Source organism: Electrona antarctica, assembly GCF_951216825.1.
Source record: "Electrona antarctica genome assembly, contig: scaffold_25, whole genome shotgun sequence".
In the NCBI taxonomy this organism is placed as follows: Eukaryota; Metazoa; Chordata; class Actinopteri; order Myctophiformes; family Myctophidae; genus Electrona; species Electrona antarctica.
In genome coordinates, this window is record NW_027637034.1 from 8,357,615 (window position 1) to 8,363,783 (window position 6,169).

The window sequence follows — 6,169 nt, forward strand, 5'->3', positions numbered from 1 at the left end:
AACTGCTCTGTAATGTGTTTGCGTAGAATCTCACTTGAGGCAAAATTCCCCACTAACAAGAGGTAGTCAATGCTGAGATCCTTTTTAAAGATTTCTTTGAGACCTTTAGTGATGCCACTCAGACTTTCATTGAAGAAAGATCTCTTCTTTGCTCTTGAGATTGTGATCACCCCATCGTCCCAGCTGACACCTTGCACATTCTTGAAGTACTTCTCTATTGGTTGCTTCTTATGAGCTAGGTAAGCTAAGTTGTAAGGACAGCGGATCTCTATATCATCATCCACATCCTTAAAGACTAAGAAGTCATCGATCATGTTGAGTTTCTTTAGAGCTCTACTTTCATACTTTACATACCAACGTTCATACTCATTCCAGAGATCACAAGAGAATATTTCCTTTAGGCAACTTTTAAAGTTTTTTGCAACCTGCTCCTCTCCCATACCATTAGCAGAGGCCTTGTGCAGCATTTTCAGGACTCCTCCAACACATACTTCATATACCGTGATGTCAATGGTACCATCTGCAAGACAACAATGTTAGGCATTAAAATATGAAACAGAGTAAAAATGTAGTGACGTTGCATACATTTAAAGATAAGGATTTAGCAGTATACTGTAAATACAGTGAATGTGTACAGCTTGCATGCACACACACACACACACACACACACACACACACACACACACACACACACACACACACACACACACACACACAGTATATATGAGTAATTGAATAAGTCTGCATGAATAAAATATAGCACAACATACCTCCATACCAATCCGAAAAAGTCTAACCGTCGAAATGGCGGGCGAAAGGGCGACTGTGGCAATGGAGGTAGAGCAGGTCGTCCAATGATCCCTCGATCGGTGGTTCGAATCCCTGCCTCCAATGAGTCGGTCGGTGTGAGCTTGCCACCATTGGTGTGTGACTGTGGGAAGTGAGGACGCTGGCGCCGACTGTTCGCCGTTTCACCTCCCAATGTATACATTAATGAATCATTGTTAAGCGCTTTGAACACTTGGACAAGCGCTATAAAAATGCAATTTATTAAAAATGCAATTCATTATTAACCGAGGGGGGTTTAGACCCTGCAGGTCGACTCGATGAGAGCCTTTATCACATATGCTGATGGGAATTCACTAACCTCTCCACTTCTCACTAAATGAGCAATAAATAGCATTACAACTCAAAGACTTGATTGAAGTATTTATTAAAAGTTTGCAGAATTACAGTACATTTCAAGCACAACTCAAAACAAAAACTGTTAACTGTGGACGACACCATAAAGCATTACACTTGTAATATTGCCCATCATTTTCAATTCATCATAACATTTAGAGACGTAAAATATACACTTCTATATAGCAAAAAACAGGAAATCATCATAATGGAGGTAAAAAGGGAAAAAAGGCGTACAGTGAGGGGAAAAGGGGGTGGGTTGGGGTTTCAGATTTTACCGGGGCCAGTTTCAAATTGCAGTCGTCCGTAGGTGCCCTTTGAGAGCGGTTTTGAAGGAGTCAAGGGATTTGCATGTCTTAATGACTGTTGGTAGCTGCTGGTTGGTATCGGTATGGCGTTCCACATTTTGGTGGCAAAAGGCTGTTGGTAGGGCGTTCCACATATTGGTGGCAAATGACTGTTGTTAGGACCTTCCACATTTTGGTGGCAACACTTTGTCGTGCTGCTATTACCTCAGGGAGTCAGGGGTTCTTCCAAGCATGGCAGCTCCCTTCAAAACAGCCTGCTGGGGCAACCATGGGCAAATAACTTTGCACTGAGCACCAAACTGCTCTGTAATGTGTTTGCGTAGAATCTCACTTGAGGCAAAATTCCCCACTAACAAGAGGTAGTCAATGCTGAGATCCTTTTTAAAGATTTCTTTGAGACCTTTAGTGATGCCACTCAGACTTTCATTGAAGAAAGATCTCTTCTTTGCTCTTGAGATTGTGATCACCCCATCGTCCCAGCTGACACCTTGCACATTCTTGAAGTACTTCTCTATTGGTTGCTTCTTATGAGCTAGGTAAGCTAAGTTGTAAGGACAGCGGATCTCTATATCATCATCCACATCCTTAAAGACTAAGAAGTCATCGATCATGTTGAGTTTCTTTAGAGCTCTACTTTCATACTTTACATACCAACGTTCATACTCATTCCAGAGATCACAAGAGAATATTTCCTTTAGGCAACTTTTAAAGTTTTTTGCAACCTGCTCCTCTCCCATACCATTAGCAGAGACCTTGTGCAGCATTTTCAGGACTCCTCCAACACATACTTCATATACCGTGATGTCAATGGTACCATCTGCAAGACAACAATGTTAGGCATTAAAATATGAAACAGAGTAAAAATGTAGTGACGTTGCATACATTTAAAGATAAGGATTTAGCAGTATACTGTAAATACAGTGAATGTGTACAGCTTGCATGCACACACACACACACACACACACACACACACACACACACACACACACACACACACACACAGTATATATGAGTAATTGAATAAGTCTGCATGAATAAAATATAGCACAACATACCTCCATACCAATCCGAAAAAGTCTAACCGTCGAAATGGCGGGCGAAAGGGCGACTGTGGCAATGGAGGTAGAGCAGGTCGTCCAATGATCCCTCGATCGGTGGTTCGAATCCCTGCCTCCAATGAGTCGGTCGGTGTGAGCTTGCCACCATTGGTGTGTGACTGTGGGAAGTGAGGACGCTGGCGCCGACTGTTCGCCGTTTCACCTCCCAATGTATACATTAATGAATCATTGTTAAGCGCTTTGAACACTTGGACAAGCGCTATAAAAATGCAATTTATTAAAAATGCAATTCATTATTAACCGAGGGGGGTTTAGACCCTGCAGGTCGACTCGATGAGAGCCTTTATCACATATGCTGATGGGAATTCACTAACCTCTCCACTTCTCACTAAATGAGCAATGAATAGCATTACAACTCAAAGACTTTGATTGAAGTATTTATTAAAAGTTTGCAGAATTACAGTACATTTCAAGCACAACTCAAAACAAAAACTGTTAACTGTGGACGACACCATAAAGCATTACACTTGTAATATTGCCCACCATTTTCAATTCATCATAACATTTAGAGACGTAAAATATACACTTCTATATAGCAAAAAACAGGAAATCATCATAATGGAGGGAAAAAGGGAAAAAAGGCCTACAGTGAGGGGAAAAGGGGGTGGGTTGGGGTTTCAGATTTTACCGGGGCCAGTTTCAAATTTCAGTCGTCCGTAGGTGCCCTTTGAGAGCGGTTTTGAAGGAGTCAAGGGATTTGCATGTCTTAATTGCGAACGCAGTGATTGCGAACGCAGTGAGCATTTACTATGAGACCCAGCAGATCATGTCTGTCTGTGTGTGTGTGTGTGTCACGCTGTAACACCACCTGCCCGCCACCAGAGGGCGCAGCTGTATCACAAGAACACACGTGCACGCACACACGCACACACACACACACACACACACACAAACAACTTAACTTAAAAAAAAACTTAACTTAAAAAAAATTCTTAAAAAAATACTAAAAGAAGAACTAAAAAAAACCTTAAAAAAGTACGTAATTTATTCTAATTGTTGTTATTGCAAACACACGTGCACGCACACACGCACATACACACACACACACACAAACAACTTAACTTAAAAAAAAACTTAACTTCAAAAAAACTTAAAAAGAAAACTTAAATAGAAAAAACTTAAAAGAAAAACTTAACTTAAAACAAACAAAAAAAAGAACAAAAAAAAAACGCGTTCGCGCGTCTTACTTGTGACTGTTGGTATCGGTATGGCGTTCCAAATGTTGGTGGCAAAAGACTGTTGGTAGGGAATTCCACATGTTGGTGGCAAAAGACTGTTGGTAGGACGTTCCACATATTGGTGGCAAATGACTGTTGGTAGGGCCTTCCACATTTTGGTGGCAACACTTTGCCGTGATGCTATTACCTCAGGGAGTCAGGGGTTCTTCCAAGCATGGCAGCTCCCTTCAAAACAGCCTGCTGGGGCAACCATGGGCAAATAACTTTGCACTGAGCACCAAACTGCTCTGTAATGTGTTTGCGTAGAATCTCACTTGAGGCAAAATTCCCCACTAACAAGAGGTAGTCAATGCTGAGATCCTTTTTAAAGATTTCTTTGAGACCTTTAGTGATGCCACTCAGACTTTCATTGAAGAAATATCTCTTCTTTGCTCTTGAGATTGTGATCACCCCATCGTCCCAGCTGACACCTTGCACATTCTTGAAGTACTTCTCTATTGGTTGCTTCTTATGAGCTAGGTAAGCTAAGTTGTAAGGACAGCGGATCTCTATATCATCATCCACATCCTTAAAGACTAAGAAGTCATCGATCATGTTGAGTTTCTTTAGAGCTCTACTTTCATACTTTACATACCAACGTTCATACTCATTCCAGAGATCACAAGAGAATATTTACTTTAGGCAACTTTTAAAGTTTTTTGCAACCTGCTCCTCTCCCATACCATTAGCAGAGGCCTTGTGCAGCATTTTCAGGACTCCTCCAACACATACTTCATATACCGTGATGTCAATGGTACCATCTGCAAGACAACAATGTTAGGCATTAAAATATGAAACAGAGTAAAAATGTAGTGACGTTGCATACATTTAAAGATAAGGATTTAGCAGTATACTGTAAATACAGTGAATGTGTACAGCTTGCATCCACACACACACACACACACACACACACACACACACACACACACACACACACACACACACACACACACACACACACACACACAGTATATATGAGTCATTGAATAAGTCTGCATGAATAAAATATAGCACAACATACCTCCAAAACAGACAACAATGTATTGTGTTCCAGGTTGTTCCAGTAGTAGGGTACTACTTGTCGTGTTGTCATCAACAAAACCATCAAAACCATGCCCCAAACGTTAGGCAACTTTTAAAGTTTTTTGCAACCTGCTCCTCTCCCATACCATTAGCAGAGGCCTTGTGCAGCATTTTCAGGACTCCTCCAACACATACTTCATATACCGTGATGTCAATGGTACCATCTGCAAGACAACAATGTTAGGCATTAAAATATGAAACAGAGTAAAAATGTAGTGACGTTGCATACATTTAAAGATAAGGATTTAGCAGTATACTGTAAATACAGTGAATGTGTACAGCTTGCATGCACGCACGCACACACACACACACACACACACACACACACACACACACACACACACACACACACACACACACACACACACACACACACACACAGTATATATGAGTCATTGAATAAGTCTGCATGAATAAAATATAGCACAACATACCTCCAAAACAGACAACAATGTATTGTGTTCCAGGTTGTTCCAGTAGTAGGGTACTACTTGTCGTGTTGTCATCAACAAAACCATCTGAGGGCAGCTGCCTACACCAGATGAGGGCTGCTTCTGGCTCCGATGCCATGACCAACTTGTCCGGTGGACTTTCTCTCACAATGCCAGCCTGAAAATAAAGAAAGAAAGAAAGTAAGAACAAAAATACTATTTAATTTCACACATTTTCATGTGGAGAAGATATCATATAGAAGATAATAATCATTTTGATAATGTCATGTAATGTCATGTCATGTAATATATTATTTTGGGGGGGGGGGTCCCTAGTTCAAACATGATTTTTTGGGGGTGTCTCTCTCCAGTTCAGTTATTAAGGGGCCAAGCTAAATGGCCTATGGTCCCTTATTGTAGTTGTCTGTCTTTAAGGGGCCGCGCCCAAAGTGCCTGGCCCCTTAAAAACAAAATTGCATTTCTGGCTTAACCGTGCAGTCGGGTTTTGTTAAACTTGGCAATATGGTATGCCAAACGGTGAGAACGCAAAGCCCACGGCCATTGGCCAAAGGGTGGCGCTATAGCACTCAATCGAAAATGCTAACTTTGAACAGGCATAGCTCATGAACCGTTTGACCGAGCCAACAATAAAACTTCGATAGACATATGCGTCTCCTGATGTCGAACAACTTTTGTGTTCTGACTTTTGACCTCTGACCCTGGCTAATGCTACATTCACATGGAATCAGGCAAGCAGTAGATGGCAAACTGGAAGTCATTTTAGTGGACGGGAGCAGGACGGTAAACGGAACAGGACGGCACGGCAGCCT